The sequence below is a fragment of the Elephas maximus genome, chromosome 11 (assembly GCF_024166365.1).
Source record: "Elephas maximus indicus isolate mEleMax1 chromosome 11, mEleMax1 primary haplotype, whole genome shotgun sequence".
Classification (NCBI taxonomy): Eukaryota; Metazoa; Chordata; class Mammalia; order Proboscidea; family Elephantidae; genus Elephas; species Elephas maximus.
The window spans coordinates 93502995-93524939 of record NC_064829.1 but is presented as its reverse complement, the minus strand read 5'-3'; the positions used below and the strand labels follow the sequence as shown (position 1 = coordinate 93524939).

Below are 21945 nucleotides of genomic sequence, written 5' to 3'. Positions count from 1 at the left end.
AGTCCATGGTATATTCACTATTCTTCGCCAGCATCACAAGGAATTTATATATTTCATATAAGTTGTCTAGTTTATGAGCATGAAGTACAGTGAAACCTGTGAGAGCTGGAACTTGAGGGGATTTCCTTGTTTCTCCAGGTCTCGCAAGTCTTCAGCGTTTTCAGGGTGCAGTTTTACCACTTTGCTATGGCTCTTTTTGGTGGAAAATATTTGAGTTTTCCTTCTCTGACAGGTTTCCGCCTTACACAGGTTCTAGCTTTCAAGGGTTTGAATGTAGTTCCTAATATTCTTCTTATTCTTTTAATGTGAGTCTGTAGTATCCAACTACAGTGGCCTACACAACTCTAATCTTTTACCTCAAATCATCTGAAACATTAACTTAAAATAGTCAGAGGGTACCCGTGAAAACGATGTGCATTTTGCAATTGTTTATGGAATGTTCTATAAACGTTAACCAGATTAAGGAAGTTGACAGTATTTGAAGATCTATGTCCTTATTGTTCCTGTTTTGTTTGATTTGTCTATTTCTATCAACTGCTGAGAAAGGAGTATTAAAGTTTTTTTGAAAACAAAACAACAACAACAAAAATAGTCCCCTGTTCCAAGGGACACAAGCTAATTCAAACTGCTCCAAACCCAGAAACAGGGACACCTTAAGGGTGGGGAAGAGGGAAGCTCAGGCCCCGACCCCGCCTACCTTGTCCACGCTCCGCTCCGTGCCGAGCGCGCCTGCGCAGTCCCCTACAGACCCGGAAGCGAATTGCGCAGTGGGGCGGTCACGCGGGGGTGAGTAAATTTACGTTTTTGTGGTCTGAATCTTCGCTTCGCGGTTCGGATCCTCCACACCTAGCCAGGGGGTCGCTCCGGACGTTGAAATACCCGTACTTGCCCTTCCCACCCCCGGAGATCCCGGCGCGGCCGTGAGACGTTCCGAGCCCTGGTCGCTCCGCCGCCGGCCGGGGATCCGCATCCGTTTCGGTGTAAAATCACACTGAGGAGGGTCCCCGCCCTGGGCTTTGTGCCCTCGGGCCGTGCAGACTCCGCCTTTCGCGTTGTTTTCCCGCTTAAACAGTTCCCTGACCCCCGCCCGCCTGCCCCGGGTCAAGTCCTCACCCGGGGTCTCTGGCGACATCCCGCCCCTCCCCCCTCAGTGTCGCCCCTGAAGGGCAGCGCGCGCTGCCGGTCCTGTCCTGGGACTCTGAGACCCCACCTCTCTCCAGAGACCCACGACCTCACGTCTTACTCAGGCTGCGTCCCACCGCCCCGCCGGCCTCCCCGTCGCAGTCTGACCTCCGTGTCGGGAGAGGGGATCCGGGTGTGTCCTGTGACACCCCATGTCCTTCCGTCCCCAGTCCTACCCCCCTGGAAGGTGTGCTTTTCCCGGGCAGCGGGCATCTCTTTCCATCCCTGTGCACTTGTGGGCTAGAGGATCCGGAGAAACAGAGAGCAGTTGCAAGAGAAATAGAAATACTGAGAGGGGAAAAGAAGACTGGCAAAATAGAGGCTGGGGGAGGGACTTGATAAGAGACACCAAGAGTGAAAGAATAAGCAGGAAAAGTAGCAGAGCAAAAAACTAGAGAAAAGGGGGATCTAGGGAGTGAGGGCAAGTTGTATCTGTTTTAATTTTCTCTCTCCTTCCTGATCACTTCTCATTTTCCTCCTCTGGTTTTTCTTGAACCCCCTGGTCTCTCAACTTTGGAACCCCCAGGCTGCAGCAGTCGGTGGACCTCTTCTCTAGTCTGTCCACACCCACGGCTTTTCGCAGTCATCTCGCTGCTTTACACACCTTGACGTCTCCCAATGTCACCTCTCCCCAGATGTCCAGACTCGTGGCCACCTCCTCCAGATCTCCGCTGGGGCCTCTCACAGGCATCTCCACCTTAAAACGTGCAAAAATGACATCCAACTTCCCCCAAATGTGTCTGTTGTCACCTACACTTGTCAAAGTCTCTGTTAAGGGTGACTCCAAACTTCCTCGGACTCCGGTGAACATCTTCGTATGTTTTTAAAATAAACAAGATAACTCATTATTTCTAAGTGTTTTAACTTATTAAAAAAAAAAAAAAAAGTACATTATTTAAAATGGGTGAGAGGATACATAGTTTCCAAAATTCTTTCTGATGTGAAAAAAAAAAGAGTTTAAAGACCTGGGACCTCTTTGATCTCATTTCTTGTGTCGTCATACACCTGCTGCAGCCATCCTGGTCCCCCACAGGCACCTGTAAACACCCTTCCTCCCTCAGCTGTTTGTTCTGATATCACTTTCTCAGGGCAACTTTTCTGAGGACACACCCTCATCCCACCCCTGGCCCATAATGCCTGCTCTGAATGTTTCTCTGTTTCTGCTCCTTCCTCTGTCTGGATCCAGGTGACAGCTCAGTCCTAGGGGAGAGCAGAGGCACAAGTAACAGGTATGGTGGGCTTGCCTCCTCTAAGCAGGCTCAGCACTGGCTCCGCACTGATGGCTAAGACATTTTGCAAACATCTTGCTTATCCCCTCTCCCCGGAGATCCCCCTCAAATAGCTAGGGTGGTGCCGTCATCTAGGATGTTTAATTGCCTCAGGTGATTCTAATCTGCATCCAATATTGAGGGCAGACTCTGGGTCATCCATTTCTGAGGGCTGAGACCAGCCCAACTTCCAAGGGGAGCTGAAGGGACTCTGCTTTGCATCAGGTGTGGTCTCAGGGCAGTGTCTGTGACCTGAAGGGGAAGGTCAGTCCAGTCCAGATTCCCCTGCTGCAGCGGAGTGTGGGCTTCACCAGGAGGGGAGGGTGGTAAACTCACTTGTTGGTCTCCATGTAGGAGGTTATTGACCCTCCTGGGGCAGTGGGCAATAGGGACCATCCTTTCCCCAAGGTTTTGTCCTCCCTGTGTGTGTGGTTGTGGCACACATGCTGATTCTAAGAATTTGACAGCATATTTTCAACACTCAGGATTGATTTCTCAAGACTGGTCTTGCCTGAGAAAGAATCCCGGAAAAAGTGGAAAGAAAGAGGCACCCAGAATGGCTCTTTCGCAGGTAACAGTCATGTTCCCAATTGGTGGCTCTGTCCTTTCCTTCCTGAAATGCTCTCCTGAGAATTTGCTCATCTCCTCTGACCCTAACGGGTCCTGCCTGACGAGTTCACTCGCCCTCACCAAGGGCCTTCCCTCAGTCCCCTCTCATCTCCACACAGATTCCATCTCCCTACGACCCAGGGACTTGGGACTTGTAAAGAGGCTCCATTTGGAGAGCATGCTAGGAAGGGCTTCACACCAGGCCTGGGTGGGAGACACAGAGTGGGCCTCATGGGGGCAGTGAGGTTGGGAAGCAGGGAAGGTTTAGGTGCCACTCTCTATGCCCTGTGAGCGATCTGTGGACCAGCCTGGAAGAAATTGCACGTTTATGTGCTGTATTGATGTGCACAACCAGCTGGAAAATTCTAGAAAAGGAGACGAATTAAGGGAAATCCTGCTCTGCCTGATTTTATAATACATTCAAAGCTAAATAAATTAGGCAGTGTTTTTGGCACAAAAATTTAAATCATTTGGAATTAAGTGGGAAGTTCAGAAACATATCAGTGATAGAGAATGTTTTATTCCATAATTGGTTTTAAAATACGGAATCGACCTAAATGTCTAATACATGTTAATGAGTTAATAGTAGTAAGAGTAGTAACTCATTTTGTATGCGTGCATATATATAGTGGCCTTTTATCCAGCTCCATGCTTTTGGCCTTGAACTTGTTGCAAGTTTTCTCAGGAAACTCTTTATCAACATACTTTTAATGCTATATCAATTTCTTAACTGTTGGATTTTTAAGGTTCAATTCTGAGGCTCAACCGTCTGGGTTCAGGTGCTGGCTCTGCCATTTATTAGCTCTTTGACATGAGGTGAGATTTTTAGAGTGTCTGTGACACAGTTGTCTCCTCTATAACATGAGAACACGTCTCTAAAGGGCTGTTATGTCGTTATATTAGGTAAACATGGAAAGCATTTCAGTTAATGCCTAGTACATGGGAAACGTTTAAAAACTTATTACATGCTGTTATGGTCGTTATTAAACAATATTTAGATTCTGACCTTTCTTTGAAGCCAGAGTGGACTTTGTCATCCCTTGAAGAACCTGCTTCTGCTCTGGCTCACCTAGAAATTGAATATTACTTGGTGTGTAGAACATAGTATCTGGAACTTCTACATAGACAGACCTTTGTTAAATATTTTTTATTTATATATTTATTTTATCATCCACAGAAATGTAACTTAGCAGATTTTGTATCCTCTGATGAAAAAGTACAATAAAACAAAATTAGGAAAAAAAATTAGGGACATATAACTTGCTTAAAGTTCTCACTTGTGGATCCGTCAGGATACTCACTGCAATCTAAGCACTAGCTAATACCTTTCTCCTCCTTATTTTGTGTGAAGATAAGAATTCTCCCCATGTCCACTTGGTGAGATGTGTTTTCCATTACAGGCACCATTGACATTCAGGGACGTGGCCATAGAATTCTCTCAGGAGGAGTGGGAATGCCTGGACCCTGCTCAGAGGGCTTTGTACAGGGACGTGATGTTGGAGAACTACAGGAACCTGGTCTCCCTGGGTGAGGATACTGTCCCTCCAGAAGTTGTGATCTGTCCTGTGTATATTTGCATTTTCACTTGTGAGTCTCTTGGGAACTGCTCCCTTGCCTGGGGTAGTTTCAAATCCCTGTTCTTAAGGCAGAGATTGAAGTTGATTGACAAATGAAAAGCTTCATAATGTGACATCTGGACTTTAACCTTTCCTTTCTTCTGATGATCTGCCCACTTCACAATAGATCAGTGGTGGTTCCAGAACTTGAGTGTGCACAGAACCTCATGACCAACTTTTAAAATATCTGATTCCCTGGTTTTACCCCTATGCTTTTGATATTCTAGTTCTTGGAAGAGAGTTGGATATCTGCATATTTTAAAAACTCCTTAAGCATTCAGAAGGAGACAGACAGTGGAGACATTTGTGACCCATCTGTAATGTCTTCTCAGCCAAAGAACTGGGATCGTATTCTCGAAAAGCCACATCATATACCTTTTTTCACATAAGCTGGAATCTCTCTTTCTGAGTGGAATATTATTTGCATTTGTAGAAAGGGAAAGAGGCTTTGTTTGTGGACACTAATGTGAAAATAGCAAAAAAAAAAAAAAAAAGCCAGGTGGGTAGGAATGTATCAAAGGTGTGAACACAGGTTAGAGTTCAGATGGGAAAGCCGCACAATTAAATATTGTTTAGGGAACTTCCCAAATGTGAGAGGTCTGTGGAAAAACAAAAGTTTATTTCTTGTGAGTTCTCAAAATTTTTCATTCCCTGCACTTACCACTCTATTCTTCACCCATGGAAAAAAAAATTCATCCTTCTGCTTTCCAGTGGTGCTCTAACTCATGCAGAGACAAAGGCAAACTCTTTCTCAGGACCTACAATACTCTGTTGTCTTTGGTACATTAACTATGAGGGGCATAGGGACTTCTTTGATACATTAACTATGTATCAAACTTCTTTGGTACCTTAACTATGACTTCTTTGGTACATTAACTATGAGGGGCATAGGGAAAACTTTATATGGCATCCTCTTTGTCCCTTGGTCTCTCCTTGTATACTCCATTCTGAGTCCACACAGATCAGAGCCGAGTTCTCCCTAGCTCTGGCCAAAGGCCTTTTCCAGTTTCTGTTCCTTTTTATGTACTTGGAGACCTTCTTGGGAGATGAGAAAACACTAGCTACTCTTCCATTGCATCGCGGCCCTCAGGAAACTGCATGGGGCTATCTTGTGCCTTCTCTGCCTGTTCCTACACCTCAGCCATTTCTTCAGTTTGTCTTTTGCGACACGTCAAGACAGTGTGTAGCAGGGGAATTGTGGGAACTTTTTGAGATATTTACTTGGCAGTATTGTAAAGACATTGTGGTTCTTGGTGGCTCAGGGGTGGTTTGAGCCTATATGTGGTAGACCTGGGCTCCATTTCCAGCCAGTGCACCTCAGTGGAGGCTTGCATGTTGCTGTGATGCTGAACAGGTTTCATCCAAGTTTCCAGATTAAAATGGACTAGAGAGAAAGGCCTAGCAATCTACTTTTGAAAATCAGCCAGTGAAAACCCTACGGATCACAAGGATTCGATTATGTGCACGGGGTCACCATGAGTCAGGGGTGAACTCAACAGCAGCTGACAACAACAACTGTAAAGGCAGGGGACAGAGAGATCCTCTATCTGATTCCTCAGTCCTAAATGGGGTCCATACCTCAGTTTTTAAGGCATTTAACCTAAGGTTTATGGGCAGAGCCTTCCTCACAATCCTCACGAAATTTGACCCATCTTCTGTACTCCCATATCTTGCATTTTCCAGCTTTTGACTTAGTGTGGAAATACAGAAAAACCTTGGCTCTTCCTGATTTCATTGTGTGGTTTTCCCTCTGAAACATGTTTGTGTTTTTTTTTTTTATAATCCATACTGTCAATTCCAGCCTTTTAACTGCAGAGTTTAATCCATCTACATTTAATGTAATTACTAATAAAGAAGCACTTTTGCTATTTTACTATTTGTTTTCTATATGTTTCTCAGAGTCTACATTTTTGCCTTCTTTTGTGTTAAATGATATTTTCTACTGTTACTATTTTGATTCTCTTCTCATTTCCTTTACTATGTGTTTTTCTGTTTTTCAGTTGTTGGCCTGGCGATTACACTATTTTTACACAAAACACGCACGTTATACATTTTTTTTGCCACCACACCCTGTTCCCCACTGAGGTATTTTCGTAAGTGTGCTATGCTAAGTTTTTTCACATGTTGCCATAAAAAAAAATTAACATAGCATACTTACAAATATACCTTGCAGGGGGAGGATGCAGATGGCAGAAAATATATAATAGGCACATTATTTGGATAAAAATATGGCCCAACTAACGTCATAATTTATAATGATCTGCTCTGAATTAATACCAACTTAGTTTTAATGTTGTCGTTGTTGTTAGGTGCCGTTGAGTTGGTTCCAGTCGATAGTGACCCTGTGTACCACAAAACAAAGCATTGCCCGGTCCTGAACTATGTTCATGATCGTTATGTTTGAACCTATTGTTGGAGCCACTGTGTCAGTCCATCTTGTTGAGGATTTTCCTCTTTTCCATTTCACCCTGTCCTTTACCAAGCATGATGTCCTTCTCCAGGGACTGATTCCCTCCTGACAACACATCCAAAGTGTGTAAGACACAGTCTCGCGATCCTGGAGCATTCTGATTGTACTTCTTCCAAGACAGGTTTGTTCATTCTTTTGGCAGCCCATGGTATGTTCAATATTTTTTGCCAACACCACAATTCAAAGTCGTCGATTCTTCTTCAGTCTTCCTTATTCGTTGTCCAGCTTTCGCATGCAAATTATGCGATTAAAAATACCATGGCTTGGGTTAGGTGCACCTTAGTCTTCAAGGTGACATTTTTGCTTTTCAACACTTTAAAGAGGTCTTTTGCACTGATTTGTGCGATGCAGTGTGTCTTTTGATTTCTTGACTGCTGCTTCCATGGCTGTTGATTGAGGATCCAAGTAAAATGAAATCCTTGACAACTTCAATCTCTTCTCCGTTTATCATGATGTTGCTTATTGGTCTAGTTGTGAGGATTTTTGTTTTCTTTATGTTTAGGTGTAATCCATACTGAAGACTGCGGTCTTTGATCTTGATAAGTAAGTGTTTCTTCTTCACTTTCAGCACTTTCAGCAAGCAAGCAAGGTTGTGTCATCTGCATAACACAGATTGTTAATGAGTCTTCTTCCAATCCTGATGCCCCATTCTTCATATAGTCCATCTTCTCAGCTTATTTGTTCGGCATACAGATTGAATAGGTATGATAAAAAGATACAACCCTGATGCACACCTTTCCTGACTTTAAACCATGCAGTATCCCCTTGTTCTGTCTGAACGACTGCCTCTTGATCCATGTACAGGCTCCTTGTGAGCACAATTAACTGTTCTGGAACTCCCATTCTTCGTAATGTTATCCATCATTTGTTATGATCCACACAGTCGAATGCCTTTGCATAGTCAATAAAACACAGGTAAACATCCTTCTGGTATTCTCTGCTTTCAGCCAGGATCCATCTAACATCACCAATATCCCCGGTTCCATGTCCTCTTCTGAATCGGGCCTGGATTTCTGGCAGTTCCCTGTTGATACACTGCTGCAGCCACTTTTGAAGGCTCTTCAGCAAAATTTTGCATATGTGTGATATTAATGATAATTGTTCAATAATTTCCACATTCAGTTGGATCACCTTTCTTGGGAATAGGCATAAATATGGATCTCTTCCAGTCAGTTGGCCAGATAGTGTCTCTCAGATTTCTTGGCATAGACGAGTGAGCACTTCCAGCGCTGCATCCATTTGGTGAAACATCTCAGTTGGTGTTCCATCAGTTCCTGGAGCCTTGTTTTCTGCCATTGCCTTCAGTGCAGCTTGGGCTTCTTCCTTTAGTACCATCAGTTCCTGATCGAATGCTACCTCTTGAAGTGTTTGAACGTTAACCAATTCTTTTTGGTATAATGACTCTGTGTATTCCTTCCATCTTCTTTTGATGCTCCCTGCATCGTTTAATATTTTCCCCATAGAATCCTTCACTATTGCAACTTGAGGCTTGAATTTTTTCTTCAGTTCTTTCAGCTTGAGAAATGCCGAGCATGTTCTTCCCTTTTGGTTTTCTATCTCCACCTCTTTGCGCATGTCCTTATACTTTACTTTGTCTTCTCAAGCTGTTCAGTTCTTGTACTTCCTTTCTTCCTTTTGCTTTAGCTGCTCAATGTTCAAGAGCAAGTTTCAGAGTCTCTTCTGACATTCATTTTGGTCTTTCTTTCCTGTCTTTTTAATGACCTCTTCCTTTCTTCATGTATGATGGATGTCCTTGATGTCATTCCACAACTCATCTGGTCTGTGGTCATTAGTGTTAAATGCATCAAATCTTTTCTTGAGATGGTCTCTAAATTCATGTGGGATATACTCAAGGTCATATTTTGGCTCTCGTGGACTTGTTCTAATTTTCTTCAGTTTCAACTTGAACTTGTATATGAGCAATTGATGGTCTGTGCCACAGTCGGGCCCTGGCCTTGTTCTGACTGATGATATTGAGCTTTTCCATCATCTCTTTCCACAGATGTAGTCACTTTGGTCCCTGCATATTCCACCTGGCAAGGTCCATATGTATAGTCACCGTTTATGTTGGTGAAAAAACGTTTTTGCGATGGAGAAGTCATTGGCCTTGCAGAATTCTATCATGCGATCTCTGGCATCATATCTATCACTAAGACCATAGTTTCCAACTACTGATCCTTCTACTTTGTTTCCAACTTTCGAATTCCAATCACCAGTAATTACCAATGCATCCCGATTGCATGTTTGATCAATTTCAGACTGCAGAAGCTGGTAAAAATCTTCCAGTTCCTTCATCTTTGGCTTTAGTGGTTGGTGCATAAATTTGAATAACAGTCGTATTAACTTGTCTTCCTTGTAGGCATATGGATATCCTATCACTGACAGTGTTGTACTTAGGGATAGATCTTGAAATTTTCTTTTGACAATGAATGCAATGCCACTCCTCTTCAAGTTGTCATTCCCGGCATGGTGGACCATAGGATTGTCTGATTCAGAATGACCAATACCAGTCCATTTGGGCTTACTAATGCCTAGGATATCAATATTTACGCTTTCCATTTCATTTTTGATGATTTCCAATTTTCCTAGATTCATACTAAGTACTTTCTATTTCCAGTTATTAACAGATGTTTACAGCTGTTTCTTCTTATTTTGAGTCATGCCACATTAGCAAATGAAGGTCCTGAAAGCGTGACTCCATCCACTTCATTAAGGTCCACTGTACTTTGAGCAGGCAGCTCTTCCCCAGTCGTCTTTTGAGTGCGTTCCAACCTTGGGGTCTCATTTTCTGCCACAGTATCAGACAGTGTTCTGCTGCTATTGATAAGGTTTTGACTGGCTAATTCTTTTGAAAAGTAGACTGCCGGATCCTTCTTCCTAGTCTGCCTTAGTCTGGAAGCTCAGCTGAAACCTGTCCACCATGGGTGATCCTGCTGGTGTCTGAATAGTGGTGGCATATCTTCCAGCATCACAGCAACACGCAAGTCCCCACAGTACGACGAACTGACAGACATGTGGGGGTGTTTTAATAGTATACTAAAACTTTTGTTATATAGCTCCATCCCTCTCTCACACACACACATCCCTCTCTACATATTGTTATTGTCACAGATTACATCGTTAGGCATTGTGTACTCAGCATATGTTTATAAGTATTGTTTTAGGTACTTGTTTTTAAAATTATGCAGGAGAAAAAAATGAGTTATTAATGAAAAATACATTAATATGATTTTACATTTACTGGGTTAGTTACCTTTATGATGATCTTTGTTTTTTTATGTAGATTTCAGTTACGCTCTAATGTGCTTTCGTTTCAGCCTGAATGACTCCTTTTAGCTTTTCTTGAAGGGCATGTCCACTAGCAATGAAATCCCTGAGTTTTTATTTATCTGACAATGTCTAATTTCCCCTTCTTATTTCTTCCCCCTCCAGCTGGGACCGCTGTGTCCCATCAGCTAGTGTGAGAAGATTCATCACTTAACTCCACAGGGAGATTCATGTTTTGACCACTGCATTAACAGCACGTCAACAGATGTTCTTTTAGCTACCTTTCCCAATATTTTTATGGCTAAATTGCAGTGAGAGTCAATATTTTTATTGTGGGATGGGTTCGTGAGGCTGTATTATCATTATTATCCTAGTTGTTCATTGAGACCATATGACTGTTTTATCATGTAAGTCCTTCAGCTTATTATATTGACTCAGACTATGTCCAGAAACATAATGATCTTATCAGATCTATCTTTGTCAATTATAACACATATAAAATATCCCTATGTTGAATCTACTTAATCTGCTCTAATGACAAGGAAGGTCTTGTGGGAAAAATGGTAGTGGCTGGGGACAGTAATTGTGGTGAAAGGTTAAGGAATTCCTTCATGATGCCAACTGAGCCACTTGTTATGTTAGAATATCGGTTAACATTGAAACAAAGAAAAATTTCATACTGCAGTCATTGTAATGTGTGATGTTATAATAGAAGACATCATTGCTTCTCTACAGGATCTAATACTCCATTGGTTCTGAAACTTGAGTATGCATCAGAATCACCTGAAGGACCTTTTCAAGCACAGATTGCTGGGCACCAGCACATCGTCCCTGGTTCAATATGTCTGTGGTGGCATCTGAGAATTTTCATTTCGGATAAGTTCCCCAGTGTTGCTGATGTTGCTGTTTCACTTTGAGCACTGCTGTGTTCCCAGGCCTACTGATCAGAAACGCTGGCCCTGGCACCCAGTAATCTGTGCCCCGTTAAGCCATCTAGGTGACTCCGATGCATGAAGAAAGCCTGAGAATCACTGGTTAAATAACATTGAGGAAACACTGCATCTTGGTTAATTTATCTTTACCGAGCAGGTGGACAGAGTTTCAAGGAAGACATTTTAATTTCACTGACCTGTCATTTAATGAAAATCTTTTTTTTTTAATTCCCCGTCCCCAATTCCCCCTGCTCCCGGTAACCACCAATCTTTTGTCTTGATGGATTTGTCTATTTTAGATATGTCATACAAGCACAGTCATACAGTATTTGTCCTTTGGTGTCTCAGTTATTTCTCTTAGCATAATGTTTTCAAGGTTCATTCAGGTGGTAGCATGTATCAGAACTTCATTTCTCTTTATAGGTGAATAATATTCCATTGTATGTACAGTAAAACTGGCAAAAGCCAGAACCTCTGTAAGGCAGAAACCTGTCAGAAGGAGAACTCAAAATTTTTCCACTACTAGAGAATGTTAAAGAAGTGGTAAAACTTCACCCTGCCCAAGGCAGAAAACTTGTGAGACCCGGGAAAAATGAGGCAGTCTCATTAAGTTCCAGCTCTCAGAGGTTTCACTGTATATACCACATTTTGTTTAGCCTTTCATCTGTTGATGGACGCTTTGGTTGTTTCCACCTTTTGGCTATTTTGAATGATGCTGTAATGAATATTGGTATACATGTGTCTATTTGGGTCACTGCTTACAATTCTTTTTGGTATATAGCTAGGAGTGGTATTGCTGGGCCATGTGTAAGTCTGTGTTTGGAACCGCCAAACTGTTTTCCACAGCAGCTGCACCCTTTTACAGTGCTGTCAGTGGGGTACAAGCGTTTCCATTTCTGTACAGCCTCATCCACAGAACTCCCTTTAGCGTTTCTGGTAGGGAACGTCTACTAGTGATCAGCTCTCTTAACTTTTGTTTATCTGAGAATGTCTTCATTTTTCTTTCCATTTTGAAGAGTATTTTTGCCAGATACAGAATTCTTGGTTGACAGTTTTTTCATTCAGCACTTTCCATGTCATCCCACTGCCTTCTGGCCTCCATGGTTTCTGAGAAGAGACCAGCTATTAATGTTACTGAGGACCCCTTGTATGTAACTAGTTGCTTCAGTCTGGCTGCTTTCCGATTGTTTCATTGATTTTGTTTTTTGGATGTATCTTGATTTTGATCTCTTCAAGTTTATCCTGCATAGGATTTGTTGAGCTTCTTAGATATGTAGATTCATGTGTTTCATCATATTTACAAAGTTTTCAGCCATTATATATTAAAATATTCTTTCTGTCCCTTTCTCTTCTCTCCTTCTGGGATTCCCATTATATATATTTTGGTATGCTTGATGGTGTCCCACAAATCTCCTAGGCTCTGTTCATTTCTCTCCATTATATTTTTCTTTCTGCTCCTAAGACTGTGTAATTTCAATGAACCTGTCTATATATTTGCTAACTCTTTCTTCTTCCTGATCAAATCTGTTATTGAACCTCTCTTGGCAGTTTTTCATTTTAGCTGCTGTTCTTTTGCGCTCCAAAATTTATATTTGTGTCCTTTGTATATTTTGTGTTTTTTACTGATATTCTTTATTTGTTGAAACTTTATTCTTCTTTGTTCGTACATGTTTTCCTTTGGCTCTTAGAGCAGGTTTAAAATAATTTATTTAAAGTGTCTACTCCATTGCTTGGGCTTCCTCAAGTAGAATTTCTATTAATTTCGTTTTTCTGGCATATGGGTGCATACTTTCTTATTGCTTTGCCTGCCTTGTAATTGTGTGTTGCAAGCTGGCATTTTTAATATTATGGCAATTCTGAAAATTAGATTCTACCCCTTCCCCATGGTTTGTTGTTGAATGTTGTGATTACTATTGTTAGTTTATTAACTTTTCTGAGCTAATTTTGTATGGTTTGTTTTCTCTGTCCTGTGTGGCCACTGAAGTCTGTTCATTTAATTGAATCAGCAGTACTCATTTGCAGAAATTACCTAAAACACCTGGAAGAAAAAAAAAAAAAACTCCCACTTTTTGCAGATTGGCTCTTTGTGTGTGTTGGGGAACACCTTAGACACTCAACCAGGAACTCTGCCGCAGCCTTCATCACTTCTGGCTTACACAGAGCCTGACAGTCACTCAGAGGTAAAAGCTTTGGGGCTTCTCAGGTCTTTTTTTACCATGATCCCAAACCTGGGCATACACATGACCTTCTGGAGTCCAAGAAATTATGTGGGAGCTGGAAAATCCCTTATTCCCAAAAGCATTTCACTCCCCAGTTTTTATTCCCAGGCTTTTCATCTGTGTATCATTTATGCCAGGTGTTTTCCTCTGGCCCCAGGTAGAAGGACCTAATACATTTTCTTTAAGTGTTTTCAAAAAATGCTCCCTGGGTAGCATCTTCATCAGATAGATTTCTAAGTTAGGCAAAATAAAGGCATGCCTTTTCATCCAGTTTCAGGGAGCCAGCAGCAGGTGAAAACAAACAGCCATTATTCTCTGAAAATAAGGTTTGTTCTGTCCCCTCCGGTACTATAAACCTGTATCAGGTTTGGGGCCTATCATCTTCAAGGGCACTGCTGAGTTGGGGACTAGGAGATGGGAGTCAGGGTAAGTTAAAACTCCACAGAGCTCTTAAATTGATATTCAGGTGACTTTTTCTTGACTAAGCATGTGCTTGGTTGCTGTGAACCTTTGATAAATTTCCAGAATTCTGATAGAGTTGATTCTGATATCGTTCACTAGTTTACTCACTGTTTTTATAGACAGACATACCTTTGGAATACTCAGCCCCATCATTTTTGCTGATGTCACCCATCCCCATTGTTAACCTTTATAATGTTGTGTGATTCTCAAGGTATTTTTCAATTCTCATATTGCGTGCTCCTTCTGGAGTAGAAGTCCTTTCTTTTGTCCTTAGGACAGAATTGTTTAGAATTACACACACTGTAATTTTGTATCCTCATCAAGATGAATTGCACAGTGGCTGCAAGAGTGGGCACAAACATAGCAACAATTGTGAGGATGGTACAGGACTGGGCAGTGTTTCTTTCTGTTGTATATAGGGTCACTATGAGTCAGAACCAACTCAACGGCACCTAAAAACAACAACATAATTTTGTATAATAACAAAAAAAAATAATAGCAGTTGCTTATTATTAACCTGCTGGATTGATCATGGATTACCAAATGTTTTCTTTATTAATTTTTATTACAATTTACAGGTGATAATTTTTCAGTGTCTATTATGGAGTGTAACAGCAAGTCACTGGTTATTCATGTTGCCAAAAAAGCCTATTCTTGCCGGTTATAGATAGTTTTGCAACAGTTATTTAGAAGGATATTTTGTCATTCTTCCGACAGTGTAATACTAAAATTTTCTAATCTTTCCATTAACATTTTTGCTTTATAATTCTGAATTTCCATTTATCTATTTTATTATTAGGTAAGTTTGTTGTAGATTATTTGTCATGATATCACATAGTGCTATGCTTTAGCTTTTTTGTATTCCATAATTATACATTAAATATGTATTAATGTAACATCTGTTTCTTTTTTCAAATATGAGACACCCGTATGTCTCCTGTGCGTTGGTGTGGGCTTTGGGGTGCTGTGGAAAAAGACCTCTAATTATATGTAATCACCCTTACTTTATTGAGGAATCCTGTACTTCAAAGGTGCTCCTAAACCTTTGAAGGCCATAGGTGAAGTTTCATAGCTTTTCATTAAAAGAACATAAATATTATGTTTCTCAATATAAAATATTTGCCTTCAAACTCAAATTAATATGAATACTGTGATTTTTATGTACCTTTCAGATATCTCTGCTAGATTTGTGATGAAGGAATTACCACCAAAAGATGATAAAGGAGAATTTTATCAACCTGTGATAATGGAAAAACAAGAAAACTATGGTATTGAAGATTTTTACTTCAGTGATGTCTGGGAAAACAAGCATGAAGTCGAGAGTCAGTTGGCACATGATGAACAAAATTACAAAGTAGTAACTATGACCCATAACAAAAATTTCACTGGTATGAGAGGGCAACAACTTAACAAATCCTGGACTAATTTACCACTAAAACTGTGTGTTTCTGAAAGAAAACATGCATATCAATATTGTAAACATAACTCATTTATAAGGAATTTGTTAAGACTAAAATACAGCTTAGGCTATGTAGGAAGAAAATATGGGAAACATTTTAAAACCAATATTGGATTAAGCTTTCAGTCACCTCTGGCAGAAATGCAAAGATTTCAAACTGAGGATAAAATGTATGGCTGTAATCAAGTTCAAAGCTCTATCAACAATGGCTCCTCAGTTTCACTTTTTGAAAGAACTCCTCTTAGTGACAAAACCAGCATTTGTAGTAAATATGACAAGGTTATTAAGCATCCTTCATTGCTTACACAACACCAGAAAATACACACTAGAGAAAGTCCTTGCAAAGGTAATGAATGCGGAAAGGCTTTTAGGCAATGCTCAATCCTAAACAATCATCAGAGAATTCATTCTGAGCAGAGACCTTACAAATGCAATGAGTGTGGCAAAGCCTTCACCGATCATTCAAATCTTACTCAACACAAGAGAATTCACACTGGAGAGAAACCTTACAAATGTAATAAATGTGGTAAGGAATTTACCAGACGTTCATACCTGCGGGGTCATGAAAGAATTCATACAGGAGAGAAACCTTACAAATGTAATGACTGTGGCAAAGCCTTTAACCGACTCTCAAACCTCAGGCGGCATCAGAGAATCCATACTGGAAAGAATCCATATAAATGTAATGTATGTGGCAAGGATTTTACCATGCATTCACACCTTTGGCGTCATGAGAGAATTCATGCTGGAGAAAAGACTTTGAAATATAATGACTGTAGAAAAGCCTTTACTGAGCATTCAAACCCTACTCAACATAAGCAAATACATACTGGCAAGAAACCTTACAAATGTAATGAATGTGTTAGGGATTTTCCCACACATTCATACCTTTGGGGTTGTGAGAGAATTCATACTGGAGAGAAACCTTTCAAATGTAATGACTGTGGAAAAGCCTTTACTGAGCATTCAAATCTTACTCAACACAAGAGAATTCACACTGGAGAGAAACCTTACAAATGTAATGAATGTGGTAAGGAATTTACCAGACGTTCATACCTGTGGGGTCATGAGAGAATTCATACAGGAGAGAAACCTTACAAATGTAATGACTGTGGCAAAGCCTTTAACCGACTTTCAAACCTCAGGCGGCATCAGAGAATCCATACTGGAGAGAAGCCATATAGATGTAATATATGTGGCAAGGATTTTACTATACGTTCACACCTTTGGGGTCATGAGAGAATTCATACTGGAGAGAAGCCTTTCAAATGTAATGACTGTGGAAAAGCCTTTACTGAGCGTTCAACCCTTACTCAACATAGAAGAATCCATACTGGCGAGAAACCTTACAAATGTAATGAGTGTGGTAAGGATTTTCCCACACGCTCACACCTTTGGGGTCATAAGAGAATTCATACTGGAGAGAAGCCTTACAAATGTGACGTATGTGGTAAAGCCTTTACTGAGAGTTCAAATCTTACTCAACATAAGAGAATCCATTCTGGAGAGAAACCATATAAATGTAATATATGTGACAAGGCCTTTAGTCAAAATTCAAGCCTTACCGTTCATCGGAGAATTCATACTGGGGAGAAACCTTACAAATGTAAAGAATGTGGCAAAGCATTTAAGCAGTACTCAAGCCTCACTAGACATCAGAATATACATCCTGAAGAGAAACCACACAAATGTAATGTATGTGGTAGGGCTTTTATCAAACATTCACACCTTTGGGATCATGAGAGAATGCATAATGGAGAGAAACTCTACAAATGTGTTCTATGTAGTAAGGCCTTTAGGCAATGGTCTGACCTCAAGATTCACCAAAAACTTCATACTGGAGAGAAACCTCACAAATGCAATGAGTGTGGTAAGTCGTTTAACCAGTTTTCACAATGGACCAAACATCAGATAATTCATTCTAGAGGGAACTAAATCTCTAGTCCTTTTCAAAGATTAATCAACCTCAGATATTAAATTCTGCAGAGTAATTACAAGTCGAAATCATTTAATAGTCATGAGGTATCGAGTGTCAAAGGAACAAGGATGTCTGTAGAAAGGTTCAGTTATATTCAGTCTATAAAATATTAATTGAGGTTTCTCTAAAAAGGCTACATTATTATTGATGTCAATCAGCAGGAGGTGTGAAATGTATTAATTTTATGCCTTCATCATAGATATTTTATGTGCCATCATGATGTTTTCCTGAAAGGGAGAGGGCCTACTTTATTAGGTAGGGTTCATTCACATCCATGTTCCTTGGTAAAAATAAGGACTTTGAATTTTAAAATACAATATTGTATAAATGAGAATGACACTCTGGAGAGGGGAAGAGAGCAGATATAAAACTGTAATCTTAATCATCATATTTAATATGTTCAGGGTCCCTTTCTACAAGTTTGTTGGTATGTGGAGGGCCACTGTGGATTATCAGGAAGGAATGCTCTGCCAGCTGGCCATGAAACAGAAAGAACAGGCCAGAACGTTGAGAGGCTGAGCTTTTTATTGCAGCACCATTATAAAATACCAGGGATTGCTTATCTGGTAGAGTAATAGAAGGGAAATGATGGTCACTCTCTCGTTTGAAAGGAAATAGCTGTTGTGTATCAAAGATTAATGAAAAAATTATATTGGTAACTGAAGAGAGTAGTTATCAGGGAGCAGAAATGAATCAAAAGAATCAGAATACAGTACATATGTGGAATTCACATAACCACTGATACGCATTTTGCTACCATTTAGAATGTATTAGCACTCATTTTAATTAATAAAATTTAATCGTTTTTCATTAGCCTGAATTGTTTTTCTTCTATCAGGTCTATCCCACATCACTAAGGTACTTCATAAGCAGTACAATTTAGGCTCTCCATGGTAGAATCAAACACTATACAATTTTGGGAATATACATAATTTGCACCTGAGTTATTGTCTCCACACTCTGTCCCTTGGATATTTATGTGGCTGTAATAAAATTTTGCAATTTTAGATTCTGCCCTCCTAACATCTATATCACTGTTCATGAATATGACCATAAAGTTATATTTCTACAAGGCCCTTTTTTTCTTGTGGAAATATACACATCAAAATGTAGTCAATGTGCCAGCACAACTTCCACATTTACAACTTAATGACATTGATTACATTTTCATGTTGTGCCACTATTATCCTTTTCCAAAATATTCCACCATCATTAACATAAACTCAGTGCCCCCAAACAGTCACCCTTTCCTTCCCTCTCCCTTCCGTGGTAACAATAATCTTTGGTTTCTATATTTTGCCTATTTCATGTAAGTGAGATCAGTACAGTATTTGTCCTTTTTGCAGCATTTCACTCAGCATAATGTTTTCAAAGTTCATGTTGTGGCAATGTATGAGAACTTATTTTCTCTTCATGGCTCTGTAATACTCCATTGTGTGTATATACCACATTTTGCTTATATACGTATTTGTTGAAGGACATTTTGGTTGTTTCCACCATTGGGCAATTGTAAAAAGTGCTGCAATGTACACTGGTATACAGGTTTATGTCCCTGCTTTCGTATCTTCTGGGTATATACCTAGGAATGGAATTGTTGGATTGTATGGTAGTTCCATGTTCGACTTTTTGAGGAACTGCCAAAATGTTTTCCACTGTGGCTACCATTTTACATTCCCACCAGCAATACTTAAGGGTGCCAGTTTCTCCACAACCTCACCAATTTTGTTGAGGGTTTTATCCATATAACAAGGATTGAGAAACTACAGACCCATGGGTCAGATTTGGTCTGTGGCCTGTTTTTGTCAAGCATGTGAGATGAAGTGGTTTTAACTTTTTTTTCATTATGATAAAAATAAAAAACGTTTGCCAATTCAACAGGTTTTAACATTTTTAAAGGATTACGAGAAAACATTACGAAGTAGAAACTATATGTGGCCTCCAAAGCCTAATGATTATCTGTCACTTTACAAAGTTTGCCAAACCTTGCTACCGGACATTATTTTAGATAACAATTTGCAACTCAGTACAATGAAGAAAATGTGGGCTTCACTTCAAATATGAATCAGCCATATATCTATTACTGATAAAAATATGTGTCTTTCCATGTGTATAAAATACTCTAGGTATATACCCAAGAGACTTGAAAGCAGTGACACAAAAAGATACATGTACACCAGTGTTCATTGCAGTGCTGTTCCCAATAGCCAAAAGATGGACACAACTGAAATGTCCATCAACTAATGAATAAAGAAAATGTGGTACATACATAAAATGAAATACTACTCAGTCATAAAGAGAAAGGAAGTCTTGATACATAGTACAACATGGATGAACCTTAAAAGCATGTTGAGTGAGATAAGTCAGTCACAAAAGGACATATGCTACTTGTATGAAAAACAAGAATACGCAAATGTATAGAGACTGTCATGGATTGAGCTGTGTACCCCCAAAATACCTGTCAACTTGGCTAGATAATGATTCCCTTGTATGATTGTATGACTATCTACCATTTTATCTTCTAATGTGATTTCCATGTGTGTTGTAAACCCTGTCACTATGATGCAATAAGATGGATTAGTGGCAGTTATATTGATGAGGTCTACAAGATTAGATAGTGTCTTAAGCCAATCTCTTCTAAGAGAAGTGAGCAGAGAGACAGGACCTCATACCATCAAGAAAGCAGCGCTGGGAGCAGAGCGCGTCCTTTGGACCTAAGGTTCCTGTACTGAGATGCTCCCAGACCAGTGGAAGACTGATGCGTCACAGTGACTTTCCTCCAGAGCCAACAGAGAGAAAGCTTTACCCTGGAGCTGACACCCTGAATTTGGACTTGTAGCCTACTCAATTGTGAGAGAATAAACTTCTCCTTGTTAAAGCCATCCACTTGCGGTATTTCTGTTATAGCAGCACTAGATGACTAAGAGACCAAACTATCTTGGTGGTTACCAGGCATGGGAGGGACGGGGAAAGGGAGAGTCATTGCTTAGGAAGCAGTGAATTGTTATGGTGATGGGAGGTTTGACAACGATTTATGGGTGATGGTTGCATGATTAATGTAATTGATATCACTAAATTGTATAACTCAAAAATGTTGAATTGGTAAATGCGTTGTGTACATTTTTACCACAAAAATATATAAAATACTCCCCTCTGTTTAAAGATAATAAATACTAAATGAAACTCTTAATGTGAAACTTCGAAAAGATTCAGATATGAGAAAGTATTTTAAAATGGAATCTGAAAGGCTAGGAATCTTGTAGTTTGAATAAAATAGCAGAGAGATGAGTATGAACCTGGAAATGATATTAGAACACTTCAAAACTACAGAAAGTACCAAGATATATTTGAACTTGACAAACACTGAAACCCATAGTGTCTTCCTGCCATCTAGAATGCTCAACTTGAAAATAATTTTCCGTTAAATGTTACTTCTCTAACTTTCAAAGGGAAAATGTTAGTTGCTGTAGAGTTCGCTCCAACTCATGGCAGCGACCTTAGCTATAACAGAACAAAATGTTGCCCCCTGCTGCATCTCACTGTAATCAAGATTTTAGGAATATTTTCAGTAGAGACGGTTGCTGTCTCCATTAAACTCATCATACATTGAGATTTAACAAAGAAGAAATAGTTCAATTGCTCCTCAAATACAGTGTTTCTGCACAGAATTAGAAAATCTGATTAACTCTGCTAGACTCATCAATGTATGGAGGTTTATAGAAACAGCAAATTCTGAAAATTTTTTGGTGATTTTATAGAGAAGATTTTATAGCAAATTGATTTCTACATTATAATCTTAAGCACATTAAACATTGAAGTTTCATTACTGCTTGAACTAAACATCAACCAATGTAAGGATTACATTGATGTACTTTGGAAGCAGCCAGGGATTTGTGTAGGGTCTAGGACATCAGTCTTTCTTCACAAGCTCATTCCTCTTGTATGGCTTTGGCTTGGCACTTGTTTCTACCTGCAATGCAATGGGTTTCTTTTTTATATGGCCTTTCTGGCCCTGGGTTTGTAATTCTGACAAAAATGACTGGTTGGGCTGCAGTCTGCCCTGTGGTTGGTCTATTTTACACACTTTAGAGGGATTGGTTGATTTTCTATTCAAATAATGGCCTGAAAATCCACCCAATAGGATTGAGTGACTTGTGGTCCATATTGGGGACTGGTCAGTTCATGGTTCTGCTGGGAGGGCCACACTTTGAAATTGACAAACAGTTTGCTTATATAAGTGGCTAACCTCTCAGGTTTGTTATAGGGAGAGAGGAGGAGGGGACCTACTAAAGGTCAAGGGCTGTAACACTGCAGATGATGAGGATCCCAGAAGGGACCTGTCTACAGAGCCCACAAAGGGGCCTGGCAGCAGAGAGCCAGTGGTGAGAGGCCTAGAATGAGGACTGGTGACAGCCGGTGGCAGAGCCAGAGGTGATGGCAGAAAGCTGCTGCTAGGAAAGCAACTAAGACAGCTGAGCAGGCTGCT

At 40.2% G+C, this 21945-nt stretch overlaps 1 pseudogene; it reads left to right on the top strand.

Annotated features, from left to right (window-relative positions):
• The first annotated feature begins 732 nt into the window (after positions 1-732).
• On the top strand, positions 733-20563 carry LOC126085263 (zinc finger protein 665-like; annotated as a pseudogene).
• The last annotated feature ends 1382 nt before the right edge of the window (positions 20564-21945 follow it).